This window comes from Mus caroli, unplaced genomic scaffold, assembly GCF_978045245.1.
Source record: "Mus caroli unplaced genomic scaffold, Mus_caroli_1 scaffold_20, whole genome shotgun sequence".
NCBI lineage: Eukaryota > Metazoa > Chordata > Mammalia > Rodentia > Muridae > Mus > Mus caroli.
In genome coordinates, this window is record NW_028227275.1 from 37,510,699 (window position 1) to 37,532,273 (window position 21,575).

The following is a 21,575-nucleotide window of genomic DNA, read 5'->3' on the forward strand; positions in this document are numbered from 1 at the left end:
TTTTCATATTAGTCATCTTTGCCGTGACAAAATCCTTGACAAAGCAAGGAAAGAAAATATTTGTTTTGGCTTATGAATTTAAAGAATTATAATCCATCATGGTGGGAGGCTAAGTGCCATGTCTTCTTTCCAGCGAGAGTGTGGAGCATTAGCTTGTTCACATAGCTGTAAACCATGTAGTGATTTGAATGAGAAATGCCTCTCATAGATTGGTGTACTTGAACCCTCGGTCCCCTATTGCTGGTGCTGTGTAGGAAGGTATAAAAATTTTAGGAGGTGGAGCCTTACTGGAGGAAATACACCGCTAAGGGCTACCTTTAAGGTTTTGTGACCTGCCTGCACTTCCTATTCTCTCTCTGCTTCTTGTGTGTGAATACAATGTGAACAACCAGATTCCTGTTCCACTGGACCTCCCCTGCCTGTCACCACACTTTCCCCATCATGATAGAGTATATCCTGAATGAAAAAAACAAAATAAACAAGGAAGGACACAACTGCTTATTGGTGTGGTGGAATAGACACCTCACGTAACAATGTGTTTCAGGTTTGAGTCCCAAACTTATCTCCTCTGGAACTATAAGCTAAAATAAACTCTTTCCTTCTTTACTTTCCCTTTTGTTGGGTATTTTAATCAAGTAAATGAAAAAAAAACTAATAAATACCAGGAGGCAGAGAACAAAAGAATGAACTAAGGCTTAGATACAGCTTCACAGACCTTCTTCGAGATAGCTGAAAGCTAGGCCACAGCTCCTAAAGTTCCCATCGTTTTCACGTAGTACTCTGAGTTGTTGATGGAGAAAAAACCTGAGCCTGTGGGGGAGGGGTCATTTCATATTAAATCCATAGCATACTGAGTCTCAGAGCATTTTGAACAATATTGTAGCTATGGGATCTTTTGGACAAAGATAGACTGGTTATGAGATGGGCATGAGCCCTTTGAGGACCAGGTAGAGAGGAGTTTAAAGTAGTGTTTCTCAGTCTATGGGTCGCAACCCCTTTGGGGCAGCATATGAGATATCCTGCATGTAGTATATTTACATTATACTTATAACAGTAGCAAATCAATAGTTATGAAGAAGCAATGACACAATTTTCTGACTTGGGGTCACCACAACATGAAAACTATATTAAAGGGCCACAGCATTAAGAAGACTCAGAACCATTGCTTTAGAGAAGAACTTGGATATCAAGTTGTGATTCGTAATCGTCACTGCCAATTTGACTGAGAAGTGCTAGGAAGTCAGTAAAGCATGCCTCTGTGGAGCATAAGGACCTCTAGGGAGCTGTGTGAACATGGGCCATGCCATCTGATAGGCTGAGGAAAAGCACAAAGATACTTGTGTAGACATATGTCGTTTCGTTGCTTGCTGCTATGATATGAGTTGCCCTCCATGCCATCCTTATGACAATGGATGGAAAAGCCTGAAGTTCCAAGGCCAAGTAAGCAAGGCCTGTTTAGACCTGTTTATATGTTATTCTATCACAGTGAGGAACCTAACATAGACACTAGTCCATTCTTGACTACTCTGGTGGCAATTTTATCTTAAAGATTCCAACTCTTAATATTACAACAACAATTAAACTCCAACATGAATTTGGGAGGGGGACATTGTAAGAAAGAAAGAAAGAAAGAAAGAAAGAAAGAAAGAAAGAAAGAAAGAAAGAAAGAAAGAGAGAGAGAGAGAGAGAGAGAGAAAGAAAGAAGGAAAGAAAGAAAGAAAGAAGGAAGGAAGGAAGGAAGGAAGGAAGGAAGGAAGGAAGGAAGGAAAGAAAGAAAGAAAGAAAGAAAGAAAGAAAGAAAGAAAGAAAGAAAGAAAGAAAGAAAGAAAGAAAGAAAGAAAGAAAGAAAGAGAAAGAAAGTCTGAACTCTTAGTGTGTGCAGCAATGGTGAAAGATATTTATAGGAAAAATGATAATTCAATTTTGAGGATTCTAGAAGATAAGAGTTATTTTATTCTCCTGAGTTTGTTAATACTAATGAACACTGTAGTTAAATGTTAATTATGAAAGCTTAAAAGTTTCATCTCTCTACATAGTTTGCTTTTTAAAATTGTTATTGTCCTAGAATCCTTTGTAGAGTTTCCAGGGCACTAACTAGAACTACAATTAAAAAAAAAGTAGGTCACTTTTGTTGGAAGAGAAACATCCAAGTTTCATAAGTCAAGAGGAAAAGAACTCTGACTGCTCCAAATACACTCGTGAGTGGTCCCTTCTGAGCCCTGATGCTGCTTAGAGGCACTTCTCTAGCTCCAGAAGTCTTCTGGGTCCTACTGCTGGAATTCAGCAAATAAAAATGAGGGGTGCCTAGATACATTTGAACTGCCTTTTAATGTAGGCATATCTCATATATACATAGTATAAATACATATGCTCACCTGAATTCCTATTCAACTGGAAGTCTTGTCTTTTATCTGGCAGTCTCACTCTGGCTCCCTTGGCATGGTGAGAGTGCCAGCAGGTGACATAGGAAGTGGATCAAGAACAGTGTTTCCATTATGTTCCTTCTGGCTGATTGCATCCCTTGGCTGAAGGTCACACTTGTCCATCAGTCCTCTGCCTTCATGTTGCAGTACCCTCTTTTTTCATGTGTTTCTTATGATCCAGGGGACATAAATCTAATACGCATTCTTTGGGTCCTGCCTTGTTGGCTCAGGGCAGCATCAACTTTCTACTTTCTCACGTTTCCTGCACTGCTTCTTTGCCCCTGTTACTACTCAAGTAGCTTGAGTAGGCATGCTATTTCCTACCTGCATGCAGAAGTAGATGATCTTGTAGGGACTCAGTTTCAGGGGTGTCTTTGGGGTGTTGACAACTTTAATTTCTCACAGCACTGGAAATATTGAGTCTTGGGCTAACATCAACTACCATGCAATATCCTTCCTTTTCCAGCATCTATATCACTAGTTTTTTTTACTGTACCCTTAATTTTCCAGCAGTTTCCAAGGACTGACCTTTTTCTGCTGCCTTTACACAATGTCTTGGTTTCAGCTATTTAAAAAATGTATGCAAAATTGTAATCTTATTCTTTTTGTTAGCATGATATCAATGAGAGAATGCTTATAGCTAATGATACAAAAGCTTAGGAAATGCCAGAGATGAGTTTTCAAGAAATTGGTAATGAAACCATACAGTGGTTATAATGACAACCATATATGTCAAATTTACTAAGCAACACTGCCCATATTGTCAAATATTATTCTAGATGTTTCTGCGAGAGTGTTTAAGATGAGGCATTTTAAGCTTGTGGAGTTTGTGTGAAGCAGTTTGATTTCCAAAATATGGACAAGGCTCAGCTAGTGTGCTGGATAGTTCTGTTAACTTGATGCAAGCTGGAGTCAACTGGAAAGAGCAAACCTCAGGCTTTCATCAGATTGGCCTGTGGGCATGTCTGTAGTGACATTTTCTTGATTAAAAGAGGGCTCAATCCTCTGTGGGTATTGTTATCTTTGGGCAGGTTGCCGTGAATTATATAGGAAAACAAGCTGATCAAGTCATTGGGAACCATCATAGTCTTTTCTTCAAATCCTTCCCCTAGGTTCCTGCCCTGAGGTCCTGCCTTGACTTCTCTTGGTATGCGCTATAAGCTGAAATAAACTCTGTCCTCCACAAGTTTGTTTTGTTCAGTGTTTTATCACACATAAGAGAGCAAAGCAGGACAACCAGCTGGATGACACCCTGAAAAGAACAAGTAACAGATCTAGAAGCAAATCCTTTTATAGGATAGAAGTAATCCTTTTATAACTGGTCTTTGAACTTCAACTCCAATATTGACTCTTCCAGATCTCCAGTCCTCTAGACCACATGCTGATATTGGATTTGCCAGTCTCAATTACTACTATAGGGATATGCTACTTTGCATACTTTCTTTTTCCTACAAGAGATAAAATTCTTATGAGTTATACAATGTGCACACTTAAGATCTCATGCCACAAGGAGTCCAAGAGTAAGGTATATGTCTACCTAGTATGGTCCAGGCTCTTCAGTTTTCTTGTTTCTGCTCAGATTGTCTATATAATCATTGAGGATATTTCAGGCTTCATATCCAGACCTAAAATGTTCAGAGGAGAAAGTGTAGTCATCTCTTCATAAGTTTGTTTCTTACGTCTGGGAATTCTTTCCCAGGAGCCTCCTTAGGGTAATCTCTGCTTCATGGTCTCTGCTTTGACTGGCCTAAGAAGACTGGAATCTTTGAACCTATGGTTAAGTCCAGCTTCCTTTAAATTCTATTGGGTGGTCAACTGGGGAGAAGCAGGAAAGAAAGGAGCAAGTAGATTTTGCAAAAGCAGCCAGAAAATGACTCCCAAGGACTCATCTAGATACTGACTTTGGCTTGGTTAACATCTACGGTTGAGAGAAAGAGAGGCACCCAGAATAAAATAAAAAAGTCTGGGTATGGGCTCCTGAACGAGTTTCAGAAAGTAAGATATACCCAAGTATAGACATGGGCACCTCAAAATTATTCACATACTGTTTTAATATAGGCAAAATTGAGTATTTATGGGTTACAACTATTCTATATGCTTATAGAATAATAATTTAATAGGACATCTTGTAATAATATTTAATGGGATAAATTCATATAGGTGCCTAATACATGTCTCTGTTGGAAATATGAAAAATACGGATACATTCCAATCAGAATCTCAGGTCCTATCAGAAAAAAAAATGCATCTAACTAAATTTAATGCTGTACCTTGAGCTACCAGTGTAATTCAAGTTGTAATTACAAAATAAGAAGAGATACAGTAAAAGTTTGTTATTTTCAGTGCTGTATTCTTTAATGGATGATAATCTTTTCTTTATTAAAAATTTTTGTAAACTCATAAATTGTCCAATTCAAATAGCCTTTCACATGGCAGTAGATGAGATAGTAACAATTAGAGAAAGGCTATTTATATGACTAGGAGTTGCCTACATAAAAGCCCTTAGTCACTGCTTAGAGAAACAAACTGCATATTTTGATAGTAGCTTTTACAAAATTGAAGTTCATCATAAAAATAAATGTTTCTAAAGTAGCACATATATATATATATGTATATATATGTATATATATATATATATATATATATATATATATATATATAATCTGAAAGTATTTTTCTGTTTAAGACAGATGAAGAAAAGAACATTGTGAAACCATAGAGTGTTTCTGGCAGGTACCCCTTTCTCATAGTAATTTAAAATCCAATGGAGTGTGTAAAGGGATCTTTCATAGCACAGGTGAATGATGCTCTTTGGGAAGTGTTATAGTTTAGGAGAATGTTAGGAAAAGGTGGAGGCTCTGGCAGTAGATGTAGGCAGGAGTCAGATTATGAAAGACCATGTGTGTGATACAGAAGACAAAGAGGTGACGGTCTTTACCTGTTTTGAGATGACCGAAAGGTAGTGAGGAAAGTGGTCCAACAGGAAGTGATCTGGGAAAAAACCACCATGAGGATGCTACTGGAAGTGATTGAGGGAGAGATGACAGTATGCAGTGAAATCTGCAAGCAGATAAGATGTAGAGTTCAACAGTTTTAATGATTAGTTAGATGGAAAGGGGACCAGCTAGGAATCCATGATGACGTCAATGGAAACATTTATGGAGAGAAAGACCACCAAGGGAAAGAGAGGGAATACATGCAAAAGCATCCTGGTCCAGGTATAGCCAACATACATTAGGACATCAAAAAAGTGACAATCCACAAGCTAACCCAGATTCCTCTTATATGTTCTTTGCCACACCTTAAAAATCAAGCTTTTCTCCAAGGAGTGATAGTACCACAAACACTTTTAATATCTATATCATGTCAAGTGGAAGTCCATTTTTTTTTTTGTCAATCAATGTGAAAATCCTAGAAAGGTTGGATGATTTTATCATTGCTATTTTCTCATGAATAATCTCCCTTGTACCTATTCAGCAGCAACACTTTAGAGCATAGACAACCCTATACATTCTACTCTGAAAAACTCCTTCCCAGTCCCTTAACCTTCAACAGATATTAGCCCACTGTCGAGGACATCCAAGATTGTCCACCATGTCAATGGCTTGGTAATGTCTTATGGTTATCTTCTCTGCCTGCTTTCTCTGGAGTAAGAGGCTTCATTGTCCACTTCATCTGCTTTCTTTATTGTCTCATTCTGCCTTCCCAGTACCCATCTCCTTTATTTCTTTATTTCACAGCCACTGTCTTGATACTTAGTGGAACCCAGAAATGCCAACATTCTTTTTTTTTTTTTTTAATGTTCTAGTGTTACAAAAGACCTGCTTACCCACTCCATTGAACTTTGAACTATGTACAGATGTCTCTACAAGCCATGTCTTTTCTTCACCTGGTTTAAACAGAAAAATGGTTGTCAGATGTCTCTACTTGGGTATAATGGGATTGGAGCCTGGACCAATGTGTTCAATCTGTGGGAATTTTCTGTGGTAGACATGCAGTATTCAATCCAAAGAAAGTGAGGGCTAAGTTTACAAAACGCCAGTGAGAGATTCACTAGAGATGCTGCTGTGTAGACAAAAGAGGGGAGGGGTTGCTCTAGTGTTTGGCTAAGGAATGAGTCTAACTTCTCCCCAAGGAAGGTGTGGTTGACTCTGGGATGTACAGTTTCCAAGAAAGTGGAGGTCCCACAAGATGCCTTCTGAGAAGTAGGCAAGCATCAGGATGACATGACAAACATGACAAAATGAGCTTAAGAGCCCATTATGCCGAAGCTTTGCCTAAGTTTGCATGAAGATTGTGTATAGCATCCATTCTGAGTTAGAAGAAGTTGCATGCAGGTAGGAGCATTTTCCATCTGTATTCCCCAGAACACTCGTGCCGGTGTACTTCATAGCTATGGTGAGTGAGTAAGAGACAGATTACTGAGCTAGACTAGGGAGTTAAAGAGATGGATGAGGGGAAGGAAGTCGTCTTAAGGCTTTAGGGAAACTGAATAGTTTTGATGTGTGTTTAGGAGTTCATGTCTTACAGGTTTCTGCATGGAAAGTAAGTTGATAATTACATTCAGAAAGTGTCTAGTTCCTGAAAAATGGTCATACTTAGATGGCATTTTTACTACTTCATGCATTAGAGAGGAGTTTGCTATAATACAAAATGTTGATCGGATCCAAGAGTCAGAACATTCTATTTTGGGGACTTCACCAGGCTACATTGTAAACTGTTTACTGTGAAACATGGTCCATCACCTGTGATGTGTTCTGGCTAAATATTTAACTTGAACACATAAGCTGTTACTTCTATTTTAGTTTGTTGCATATACAAGAGATAGAAAACACAAACATGAATGATACCACATAAAAATAACCAGATAAATATAGAAGATGGGACATTCTGTAAAACAGTTGGCCCAGTTTATTTAACACGTTGGTGACATTTAAAAGATTAAAACGGAGGGTGATTCTGCACCATTGGAGGAGAAGGGGTTTAGATTGGATGACTGTTTTGGTCAAACCATTTCCAGAAGCATTTTGTAACATTCAGACGCCCTGGGCTATTGACTGAGCATGAGAAAAATAAAAAATTATTTTTGTGGAAGTTGTGGATAATTTAGCAAACAAATCAGTATTTATAAGGTAAACATTTTTGTTAAAAATTTCACCTATGTTTGTAACTGTATAAAGAGATCTGGAGCAACAAACTCTTCATAGAGATTGGGCCTAATTTGTGTGAATGCTTGTTTTATTTTCTTATTTTTCTCTATCCATGCTTCCTAGTATTAACGCTGCGTTTATATTTGTGTGGAATCCTAAAACACCTTTCTCTACTTGAATGATTAAAATGGATAGAAGCCGAAGGTGACGCCTAAGAAGGTGCTTCCTTTCTTAATGCCTCCAACAATGAAATCACAGCCTGCTTTTGTGGGGCTGCTGTGAGATACTACACACTGAGATATTTTAAGCAACGGGCCACTATTCTGGAGGCTGGGGTTGAGGGGAGCTGGGGCGGGAGTTTGTGGGAGCTATGAGGGTCTGTGAGAGCTATGAGGGAATCTAAGCTGCACCTCTGCCTGGTTTCTAGTTGCTCCCTGGCCTCACCCTCGGCTCTGTCTTCATCTTTACACAGGTATTGTGTCTGTGTTTTAGTTCTGCTGTTCATTAAGATCTCAGTTATACTGGATTAGAGGATCTCCTATTTCAACCTAACTCATCTTTCCTAATTAGCCCACTATATACTCACTGCCATAGATCTGCAGGGTATCTTTGAATCCAGTCTCAGATACCCATAGGCTAAAAACATACCTGTCTTTTCTATAAACACTCCTCCTCTTCTGATGAACTCAATACCAAGGGATTTGTTGCTTTGTTTTGTTTTGTTTTTTAGCACATCTGTCACTAGGGGAAAATTTTTGTAGAATTAGTATTGATCCTATAAAAAGTCTATGCTTATAAGACCCAGACTGTATTAAGTACCAAAATATGTATTTTTTTTTTTTTCTTAGACCAAGCAATTCAATAAAATGCTAACTTTTAACTCTATGTCCTGGTTAATGTTTAAGTCTGGCTCCCTCTACTGGATGATATGATAGCTTCCCTTCCAACTCTAAACTGGAGCCCAAAGCATGCACAGCCCAGATAGGGCTTCACAGATGGGATTTTCCATTCTTCATTCATTTGTTGATTCCACTTCATTGGCCTGCTTGTGGTTCATAATGGTGGGAAGCTTACTTCATAAACTATCACTTACACACCGCCATCTACTTGAAGTAGTGCTAACATTTAGCTCAGTCCTTAAGGTGAATAAATACCTATGTGTATGACCTTGACAGCCAACCTTCCCTTTGGTGGAACAAAGGCTGCTGATCTGCAACAGAGGCTTTCTGAACAGGAAGATATCCCGAGAGATTTTTCTAAGCTAACTCCATTTTCCTAACAAGGAAGCACAGATGCAGAGAGAGACAATTTCCTCCAATTGTGCAACTTCAAGATTTTCAGCTTGCATGTACCACAAATGTAAGACGCACTTCTCAAACATTTTACAGAGACTAATTAGTGAATCCGTTCAAGTTATCATAATGTTTTGACTGCCTATCCTACGTCAGACTCTCAGAGACATGCAAAGGCTTGTGAGAGGATATCTTTGCACCTCAAAGAGCTTATTGTTAAGTAAATTGTATAAATGGTGATTTTAGGTTAAACATACTGCCGGGTCTACAACTTCAAATGTCCAATAACATGATATTTTTCATGTTAATACGTACTAAGTCTTGTCAGATGATTAAGAACTTATTTGCATAATCTCCTCCATGGGGTCTTAATTCTAGTACAACAGGCTTTGGATTTTGACCACTTTTTTCCCCCTAGAAATAGATGGCTTTGAACAGGGGTAGTACAATGTACATGCTGGCGTGGAGGGATGGGCCAAAAATTTTACCTTGTTAACACAGAAAATGCCTTTGGACTGGCCTAGTGAATGATCTAAAAGTTGCTGTTGAATGGAGCCATCAGAATCTTCCTAAATTCACTTGTTCCCCCAGAAAAACATATCTGAATATCTAATTGTATTTATTGGTCTACTTTTCCCAGCCTCAATCCATCTTGTGATGCTAAGGATCTAGTCAGGCATTTTGCAGTCAGAATATTACTTTTATCTGCCTACCACAAAGACAAAATTCTTCTACATTTGTATGCATATATGGACCTTCATGGAGAATTATCTAGTAAGTAGTGAGATGAAGCTCAGATGCAATCCTGACTTTGTTGTTTGGACCACTCTGCTGATGACTTATTGTGTTGCTCAAAGAAACAAGATGAAGAGTTGCTCATATGGAGATAGAGCATTGTAGTGATTGTCCAGTCTTGAGCTCCATCCAGCACTTCTGCCCGTCAGCCCCGTTCCTTCATTGTGCTGCTGATGGGCTTGATTTCAGGGTCCTACTGAGGTTCCTGTGATGAATAATGAATGAGCATGCATGAGACCGTGAACAGGTCTTGGCACAGAGTTGGCAAGTATGTGTGTTCATGAATATTATCACTTAATTTGTATGTGCAAAGAAAAGAAATGCATGCGTGGATTCTAAGGGAGGATTTAAAAGTTGCTTTACAAAAATGAGAGCCGGTTAGGTAAATGTCATTGCCTACTGGCATTGGATCCAGATGAGAGGGAAGTTATTCACCAGGGAGAATGTAGTGTGGTAACCATAGGCACCAGGATGAGAAATCTTACTTCTAAACTAATGAGCTAAATGTCAAGCTCTTGCTGTCCCCAGATCTTCTGCTTAGGAGATACAAAAGTGTTATGGAAATAAATTCAAGTCCATCATGGGAGGAAAAAATAAAACACCCTATGTCAAATGTCAAAGAAGATGCATTCGGGCACCCCCAAGCACCCATAATACATTCCTCCAGTGACATCTTTAGAAATCACAGTTGTCTCTATTTCAAATTCATTTGGATTTAAGCATCAAAGACAAGAATGACTTCGACAAAAGAACTCCTTTCTTACCATTCACCATGGAAGCACAGCTGTGTCTGTCCGCTCAGCACCTACCTCAAGACTCTGAGATGTGAAATGCCTTCAGGAGCCGCCAAGCATCCTGCAGTTCAGCTGTACTTCATTTTCATCAGGGTGGGTGTAAATGTAATTATTGCAAAGGATGAGAGCTTTTATAAGCATTATGCTTTTAAAACTCAGATGAGACTTAATCAACAGTTTCTCCTTTTACATCATCGATGCTTTTTTTTCCACACAGCCCAGAAGTCAAGCTGAGTTTGAATTAAAATCTATTTGCTAGGCTGCTTCTGAAAGATAGAAACGCTAATTGGTTTGCAGCTTCTTCAAAGGCCGCCCAACAGGTTGAGCTTTAGATGTATAATTAGGTGTGGTCTGGAATAGTGTCTATCCAATTAGTGACAAACCCAGGCCTTTGATGAGCTGTTTTCTGTTCGTGCCTTTGATTTCACCAGAGCAGATCACCGGTGCTCGCCATAAGCACCTTGTCACTATTAATTGGAGATCTTACCCCATGTCACCATTGCTGCCACCTCATTTAGCATTAATGAAGCTGGTGACATAGGTTCCACAGCTCTTTTGCTGTGTACCAGCAATGAATAAGTCCATCAGATGAAAAGATGCTGGCTTCCTGGACCACTGTGAGTTCTCAACATCTACAGAGACTGTAAAAGATATATACGTGATGATCCTGAGCGCAAACAGCAAGTGAAATATATAGTCAAGAATATCTACAAAAACTCAGTAAGAAATGTGAGAATCTACAGTATTCAAAGGAAGAAGACCATACTCTGAGCTCAGTGAGGCAGAAATCTCTACAAATCGGAATAGGAAGGAATTTTCTCAACCTGAAAAGGGGCACTGTGCAAAAGCTAATCACACCACTAGTAATGAGGTTTCATTACTGATGAAGCAATCAAGTATGGTCAAGAATTCCAACCCTTGCTTCCCAACCTGACACTGTGCTAGAGATTCTGTCTAGGGACATTAAGCAAGAAAAAGAATTGGAAAGGAAGAATTCAATATCACTATTCACAAATAGCATGTGCTTATATACAGAGAATTTTAGAGAATCTATCAAAAGCTATTAGGACTAAAGCAAAGTCAACTTTCACAACACAAACCAGAGTTTAAAGATTTTATGTATGTTTTTGTGTGTTGTATTGGTGTGTGTGTGAGAGTGCCACTAGAGGTTTGTGGAGATCGGAGAACAACTTTCTGAATTGGGCCCTTTTCTTCCACCATGGGACTCAGGGGCTTAAACCCAGCCTTGCATAGCAAACACCTTTATCCTCTGAGCCATCTCGCTGGCCTTCAGCTTTACATTTACAGAAACACAAGGAGCAACCTGAAAATGAACTCAAGAAAAGAACTCCATTCAAGATTGCATCAAAAGATTGAATATTTAGGGACAAAATGAGCAGAGCAATTGCAGAATTTCTTTTTTTTTTTTTTACTTACAAAAATAGAATTTTATTAAAAATAGCTAGGATGCTCTGAAAAGTATGAGGAAATCTCTTGAGATTGGGTGACAAATAGGGTAGTTGACAGTTTGGAGCCATTTGTCAGACGCACAACATCTCATGGATTTCTGTAACTTATTTTCTTGAATACCAGATGTTTTTGACTGTATTATCTGTAGGTTTTTGTATTTGTTTTTGTCCTAAGACAAAATAATGAACACAGATTATAGGAGGGATTTTTGTTCCAGAGATGAATATACTTCATATAGATTTGATGTCAGCTACACAGCTAGTGAAGACTTCCTGTCCTCCTGAAGCCAGCTACCTGCTGGGTTGCCTCCTTTACTGTGAGGAGGTTTTTTGCTTGTTTGCTTGCTTCCTTCCTTGCTTATTTGCTTGCCTTGTGTCTACTCTAAGAACTCTAGGTGGAAACCCATGCTCATTGAGCAGATGACCTGCACCATTGTAAAAAGGCAGTGCCCTTGGAATTAATCTGCAGATTCAACAGCATTAGCATCAGAGTCACAGAAAACATCTCTGCAGAAAACCAAGTGGAGTTTCAAGGGACCAAAAATATCCCAAGAAATTCTGGCAAAGGATAAAGCAAGAAGATGCACACTTACTGCTTTAAAATTTACTACATAGTGATGAATATGAAAACTCTATGACCCTGATACATACACACCACATACATCACACACATACACACACACACACACACACACACCACATGCGTGCACACATATACTTACACCACACACATACACATAATACCTATATACATACCACATTTGCACACACACACACACACATATATATATATACCACACATGATTGTACAGACATATATATATATATATACCAGGCACAATATTCACACACACACACACACACACACACACACACACACATACTGGGTATAAAATTCAGAGTCCAAAAATGGATGCATATGTTTCTACTCAACTGATTTATGACACGTGTGCTCCTTGAGGATAGAATGGTCTTCTTAGCAAATGGTGCTGGCATCCAACTGTGTAGCCTCATGTCAAAATGCAAATTTGGACCCTTATTTCAACGTATATATAAAATTCAGCTCAAAACAGATAAAACACATAGGTATAAGATCTAAAAAGTGGGAAGAACCTTTAGAAAAAAACTTAGGAACAAATTTTATAATCTTCCTATTCATGACATCAAAACCATGAATGACAAAATTCAGAACAGATAAAGTTGGCTTTGTCCTGTTCTCTCTCAAATTCATGGTCACTTTTTCTTTCATTGGTGTTACATACATAAATGTGTGCATAGTTTGTTATGTAAATATAACATGCTTCGTCTGTATAATGTTACTTTTTCCTATGTATTTTCAGACTGACCTTTGGTTACTAGAAATCAATTGGTATGCTCTTCCCTGAAAAGACTGTCTCTCCCACTTTCAGCATTTCTTAGTTTGCTGTAGTTTTTGTGCAGGGTTGAGGCCTTGCGAGCCTTCCCCTATCCATAGACTTTCTTCTTAAGTTATGTAAATGTCATAAGATTTACTTTGGCGAGTTGCACACATTTGGGTATATATTGAAGACTGAGGGGCAGCATGAATTTACATGACAGACTTGCCCTGGCTTACTTACAGAACATGATATCTGTGTCTCATACAGGAAGCATGCCTCTCTCCAAGGAGTGAGTGTATGGTGGATCAAAGATACTCATTTCCTGGCAGCAAAGGACAGAGTGAGGGAATGGTTCCAAGATACACCCTTCAGGGCCACACAGCAATGACATACTTCTTCCAACTAGATCCTGCCTCTGGGAGCTTCTGCCACCTTCCAATAATACCCTGAGCAGGCAATCGAGCCTTTAGCTCAGGACCTCGGAGGGTGAGTTTATGACATTCCAATATTGCACTTTTCAAACAAAAGAAAAGTCACCGAAAGAGAAATGGGAAATACAGAAATAAAATGTATTCAAGAAAGCAGCACTGGGAAAGATGCTGGCCCCTGCGTTGCTGAGCATCAGTGAGGCAAGGGTGTCAATGGGTTGCTCGTGACAGTATTGATGTGCTGAAAACACACAGAAAATGATAAATATACCTCTATGTTTTTCTCTTTAATATTTTGAAATAGAAGAAATCCAAAGCCAGAGGCCATAAAGCATTGCATTTTTTTTTCTGAAAAAAAAAAATCCATACAGTATTCTCTGATCATGCTTTTCCCTCTCCCATTTCTCCCAGATCCTCCCACCTCCCCACCCACCCACTTTCATAGCCTTTCTTTCTTTCCATACGGTCTTCTTAAGAGAGCACAATCTACTTAAAATCCATTGTGCTTTTGTAGGCTTGCCAGCATAAAGTAATGACTGCTTTACATTTAGAGAAAAGAAGCACAGGAAACATGATTGCACCTTACCCATGTTCCTAATTTCATTTTTTAAATCTTACTTTGCTTCCCACTAGAAAGCAAGCTGCACAATCCATTTATTCAACAAATGTCTTTTGGCTCTTAATAGTATGCCAAGGCCTGCACTAGGAGACACCTGCATGTCTTCACGGGGTTTATATACTGTTAAGAGGAGGCAGCGGGCCAGCACAGGTAAGCAAATCATGGGGTATGTTTGAAGGGGGCTGGTTTCATGGAGAAAGCAAGCTAGGAGACAATGACTAAGTATGTTCCCACCTGCTCCAGCCCTGCTGCCCAGAAGAGCTTCTAGCCCAGGGCATTTAGTAAGCGTGTGCATAAACAGGGTTCAAACTGAATCTTCTAAGGCTTCGTGTTTTGAACTTTGGACTGATTTTCTTCCCTTTTCTTCCCAGATATTGAGAACGTTTGATACCTGTCTCCCTGACTGCTTGGCTTGCTCTCTCGTAGGATAGATGATGTTTTTGTCTAAGCACAAATGTCTCTACAGTGTTTGTATATTCTGTCTTCACAGGTCAGCTTTGCTTATTATTTCTGAAAACTTGAATCATATTTATCTTTCTTTTCAATGATTTTTGATTATACCAGCCTCTTTAAAGGTAGCTTGAGGTCTTGCACTATGAGGAGTTCCCTTCTACAGCTAATTCTGGTGCTGTTGGTAGCTTGAGGCCTTGTGCTTTGAAAGTTCCCTACTACAGCTAATTCTGATGCTGTTTGTTAACATCATCCTGATGCTCCCTAGTGCTTTTATATTCAGTCAAGATTTATTACGTGTCAGTTGTTTTCAGCAAACTGTGACAGATCCTAAGGGTATTAAATAATGGTGTGCCCATCACAGGTGATGTTAGTGATATTTCTCTACTGTCAATGGGAAATTTGATATCTGGGCCCTATTCAAGATTCATACATTTGGCAGCTAAGACTGTCTCATTCGCATATAACATCCTTAGAACCTCTCCGGTGGCTGGCATGTGAATACATGCAGCATACTTGTTGAATAAATAAAAAGTTGTTATCTAATAACATTAATCAATTATGTATGCAAAGAGCAAACCATTGTAACTGATTGAATGCACAATTTAGAATATCTTTGGATCGTTAGAAATTGGCTCACATTATCCAGATTCTTTCAGAACAGCTGTGTCGTTATGGAGGTTGACCAGATGACCTGTAGGCTTGACAAGCGCGCAGGAGAATGTTTCTCTACCTTGGACATTGGCTAACAACATTAGTTATAGGGAGCAATTCATTTCTTCCTCAGAAATGTTGCAACCAGTCTCTCACACATCACCACACAGCTCTGTAAACTGGTCCTTCACTTTATTTTAACGCCTTGGTTAGATACTCTTATTTCTTCCTTTTGTTGTCCTATTTTAAAAGCAAACCAACTTTAGGCTTTCTCAAGCCATCTCACGCAGACAGAAATTATTAGGCATGATATCAGGCTATCAGGTAATAGTAAGCTCTTTGGCTGTTTATTTCCCTTATTGTGGATAGAAAGAGAAAGTGTGGCAATATCTCTTGTTGCTATGGATACCAAGCCATTCAGCTAACAAAATCCACTTCGGTTAGATGACTTTTTTTTCTTGAATGTTCTATCTACCCCAGCAGACTTTTTAATATAACAAATTATAAGCCACATTAGAAAACATTATTTACAAAATGTTCCCCAACTTTTCCCTGCAGCTTCACTTTGCCTAAATCCTCGCTTTTACATCAGAAAAGATGAAATGGGGAAACACACGTCTGCTGCATTGCTCCATTTTTTCCTCCTATCAAAGTAGAAAACTGACACAGTTAATTCCACACAGTTTTATGTAAGGGTCACAAAAGCTTTGGCCCAGTTGTGATAATTGGCTTTTTTAAAAAAGAATCTTCAAACCTCTACTTAATTATAAAAAGCCGTATCACCTCTTCAGCACTCCATTGGCTCATTAAGTCAGGTTTCCTTAAAAGAGTCTCTTTAAGGTGTATAAAATGGGACAAAGCACGAAGTTAATTGGTTGTGGTAAGGGAAAAGAATCACAAAGGCTTCAAAAGAAAATGCAAAAGATGTTCAAGGGCAGAAGGAAAATCTAGCCCTGTGTGTTAAAGCAGTTGGGCTCTTTCTAAGAATGCACATTTCCAAGGTTTGAAATACTAATTAATCATTATCATTTATAACTGTAGAGGATTGATTTTAGTGGATCTATAACAATAAAATCAGACGTTGGGTCAGTAAGATGGCTCAACGGGTAAGGGTGCTTGCTGCCAAGCCAAAAATCTGAGTTCAATCTGGAACACCCTGGAACCTACACAGTGAAAGGAAAGGACAAATTCTAGCAATGTGTCTTTTGACCTCCACACATACACACAATAACATGCTGATGTATATACATGCACACACACACACGCACACACACACACACATGCATGCACCACACCGCTCACAAATGCAAATATGCATGCCACATTTGAACTCTTGCTTTGGTCCCTCATTTCTCTGCTAACGTACTAGTCTTTGGAGAGAGGTCAAGTCCATTGCACAATTAGAAATTCTGCACACTAAACATTCGCTGGACTGTTTTGCTGGAGGCTACTGTTTGGAGATGAAAGGGGCAGCTTCCATGTCACTGGATCTGGATTTTAGCTCTAGCTGTGCCTCCAGCTATGTGGCTTCCAATGAATCACTTAACCCGCATGGTCTTCACTTCATTATCTGAAAGTTAGAGGTCAGACTATATTATTTTCCAAAGCCCCCTGATATCTTCAAATATCCACATATCTTTGAAGTGTATACACATCTCCATTTTTACCCAATGGATACCCAGCATCAAGGCTAGAAACTGCTTTTAAATAGGCTTACTAAGTTAAAAAGCAAATTAAAAAAAAAACACAAACAAAAAACTATTTCAGAAGTATAAGCGTGCCAGTAACTTTACTTCCATCTTGCACAGCATTTAAAATACTTTCAAATTTACAGTGGAAAATAGGAACTATCCCACATTGAGAACGGCTTCAAAACCTTTGGTATCCATGATGCTTTCCCCAGCTGTGAGGTATGTCATCATCATTCTGCGTAATCATAACCTTGCAGTCTCTTAGGACACACCAGATACCTTGCTAAGTGTATGTGCTTCAGGTCACGGCCCTCATGGTAAACTATGAAGCAGGTTTTATTGCATCTGTTTTACAGATGAAAATGGATACAGGAGGGGGAAAAAGCTCAATGCCTTTGTCCTGAGATGCCTACCTACTGTGGGGCAGAACCAGGATTTGATTCCCTACTGGTACTTTTGTCCAAAGCATAGAAACACCACCCTGCCCAGCCTTCTGTCTTCTGGGCTCCTGACTTACCCATGCTTTGTTTAAATGGAAACTCCAATCTCCCATGCACCCCCCAGTCCAGCAGTCCTCTATATATCTAGCCTCGGTGAAAGAGATCTACGACACAGGCAGAAATGAGAATTATGCCTGGCAATTAGTTCCCTTCCCTTTTCCACCCCTTATGCCAGCCCCACTCACTAGCTTCCATCAGCATAGTGTATTTAATAACTAAAAATGGGTGAGAGAACAGTCAGAGTCCCAGAGCAAACCTGGCATATTACCAGGTACTTTAATAAAGATGTGAGAAAATCAGGATAAGCTACAGTGACCATTGGAATACCAAGGGACTAATAACAATAAATACTGATAGCATCTGTAATGAGTTTAATTATTTCACACACACACACACACACACACACACACACACACACAATCTATGTCCTTGTTTGGAAACGACCTCTTTACAGAGTTGACGAAGTTAAAATGAAATCATGAAGGTAGAACCAAGTCCAGGCTGACTGGTGTCTTTATAAAAAGGGGAATATCTTCTTTGGCAAATGGATGGAACTAGAAAACATCATCCTGAGTGAGGTAACCCAATCACAAAAGAACACACATGGAATGCACTCACTGATAAGTGGATACTAGCCTAGAAGTTCAGAATACCCAAGATACAATTCACAGACCACATGAAACTCAAGAAGAAGGAAAACCAAAGTGTGGATAATTCTGTCCTTCTTAGAAGGAAGATCAAAATACCCATGGGAGGAGAAACAGAGACAAAGTTTGGAGCACAAACTGAAGGAAATGCCATCCAGTGACTTTCCCACCTGGGGATCCATCCCATATACAATTCTAAAACCCAGACACTATTGCGGATGACAACAAGTGCTTGCTGACAGGATCCTGATATAGCTGTCTCCTGAGATGCTCTGCCAGTGTCTGACTAATAGAGAAGTGGATGCTCAAAGCCGTCCATTGGACAGAGCATAGGGTCCCCAATAGAGGAGCTAGAGAAAGTACCCAAGGAGCTGAAGGGGTTTGCAGCCCCATAGGAGGAACAACTATATGAACTATCCAGTACCCCCAGAGCTCCCAGGGACTAAACCACCAACCAAAAAGTACATGTAGGGACCCATGGCTCTAGCTGCATATGTAGCAGAGGATGGCCTTGTGGGACATCAATGAGAGGAGAGGCCCTTGCTCTTGTGAAAGCTCCATGGCCCAGTGTAGGGAAATGCCAGGACAGGGAAGTGAGAGTGGTGGGTTAGTAAGCAGAGGGAGGAGGGGATAGGGGTTTCAGAGGGGAAATGAGGAAAGGGGATAGAATTTGAAATGTAAATAAGGAAAATATCTAATAAAATTTTAAAAAACATACTGGATGTTAGTGGATATTAAAGTATTCTGAAGCTGCTGGATTCTAATAAAAAGTGTGTGTGTGGGGGGGGGGGGGGGTCATCCGAAACAGATACAGACACACAAGACAGGGAGAAAACCATGTGAACTCACAGGCAGGGAGCTGAATGGTGGTGCTACAAGACAAGGAACTCTTGGTGGCCATGATACCCAGAAACTGGACCATGCCTGAAGCACATTTTCTCTGAAATGAACCTCGACGAGCTCATCTCAGCCTCTAGTACCTTAGGACACTATAGATGTGGTGTTTGCGTCACTTGGCATGCTCTGATAATAGCCCCAGAAAACACGGAGTATCCTTTGGTCTGAAGGTACTGGAGAGAGCCCAGGATGCCAGGAGACAAGAAAAGCTGTGGCTATGGCAGAGGGGCCACTTCCCATGAAGCACAGACCAAGATATACATTTCTGAGCTTTTTCATAGACTGTTTGATTACCTTGAATAACAGAATATATGTGGGAAAACTACAACACATGCTTGACGAATTTTCTCTGCTTACTGGTTTCCAGACTAGTCGGTTGTTTTTACTAATAGCTCCTATATAGGATTTGCTTTTTGAGACATGATGAACAATGTTTTAATATGCTTGGTGTATTACACCCACTATAAGCTATTTGAGTCTGTTTTCTGTAACTCTAATAACGATTACAGATAAGATCTGCTTAAGAGAGGAGAGGTTTATTTGGGGTGAATTTTGAAGGTTTCCATCTATGTCAGTTGGCCTGTTGTTTTGGAAACTATGCAGAGACTGGGCATCATGGCAGGAGCATGTGTTGAAGGATTCTTCTCATCTCACAGTGGCCAGGAAGCAAAGATGCAGGGGGCCTAATATCCCCTTGAAGGAGTGCTCACTCCTGTGTGGATTCTGCTCGGCCTGGCAATAAATAATTCTATTTGCTAGGAAATGCTTTTTCCTTATCCGTCTAAACCTGTTCCCTGATTATTTTTGACTGTAGATCTGTGTCTCCTAGTACTTAGGAACTAATCCCGATATTCAGCAATGAAAGGAGGAGCCCTCTTACTATCTTTCACATTCTGTGAAGTGTCTGGGCTAGCTCCCTCCGCGCCACGGTGTCAGCTGTGGCTGCCTCATCTGGAGGATTGTCTGCATTCAGACACCCAAATACTTGGTGGTCAGCACTGACTTAATGGGAGCCCTGGAGGGGTTTTTGGACATCAGACCTCCATAGGTTCTTCCCTATGTAGCCCCTCTAGCTCCACTTGGCTACTTCACATTGTATCTCCACTACCTTCAGAGGTGTTTGGATGGTATTTGATGCTAGTTCTAATGGCCAAAGCTTCCTAAAGCCTTGATTATGAACCAAGGGAACAGATATGTAACTCTATATGGAATGAATGTCTTCTCATTAGAAAACAGAAAACAAGTAGAAAAGATCCAACTGCCCCCCCCCCAGTATTCTTTTTGTTAACAGAGCAGAGGCTATAAGGTGGTCTCTGGGCCAGAGAGACATGGGTTAAAGACACATATATGACAAAATTACAGCCAGACATTTGAGCTCAAAAGACTGTTTTTACTGGAACATCAGACCATCATGGTTGTTGGCTGGAAAAGATTAAGTGTGATAATGAATGCAGATTACATAACACAGTGCCTGTTGCATAACAGAAATGCCAGACACAATTTTCAATTTTAATATTTTCGGTCCTATTACTATGGTTGCCATTAGTAGTATAAAGAATTGTACTTTTTTTTAAAAAAAAGTTAATTTCAGCAACATTTTTTGATTTGGGGTGTCTTGCATTAATTTTATTTACTATTTTACTTCATATTATTTACCTGTGGATGGAATAAACAGTATATGCATCATGCATTATTTGAAAACTAGTAACAATACAAACTGGGTGTGGTCTTATGCCTTTAATCAGTGTACTGGCTATTTTTGTGTCAACTTGACACAGCTGGAGTTATCACAGAGAAAGGAGCTTCAGTTGAGGAAATGCCTCCATGAGATCCAACTGTAAGGCATTTCTCAATTAGTGATCAAGGGGGAAAGGCCCCTTGTGGGTGGGACCATCCCTGGGCTGGTAGTCTTGGGTTCTATAAGAGAGTAGGCTGAGCAAGCCAAGGGAGGCAAGCCAGTAAAGAACATCCCTCCATGGCCTCTGCATCAGCTCCTGCTTTCTGACCTGCTTGAGTTCCAGTCCTGACTTCCTTTGGTGATGAACAGCAGTATGGAAGTGTAAGCCGAATAAACCCTTTCTTCCCCAACTTGCTTCTTGGTCATGATGTTTGTGCAGGAATAGAAACCCTGACTAAGACAAATTGGTACCAGGAGTGGGGTATTCCTGTGACAACCTGACCATGTTTTGGGGAGGACTGTGGAAGGACTTTGGAACTTTGGGCTTGAAGATCCATTCGTTGTTAAGAGCTCTGTCAGATGTTGTGTAGGAGCTTGGAAGATAATGTTAAGAACAGTGCAGAAGATGGAGGCCTGGCTTGTGAAATTTCAGAGGGAAAATTAAAGACTTTTTTCAGGGCCATTGCTGTTTTGATTGTGAAGATTTTGTAGTTCTGGTTAGCTGGGGCTG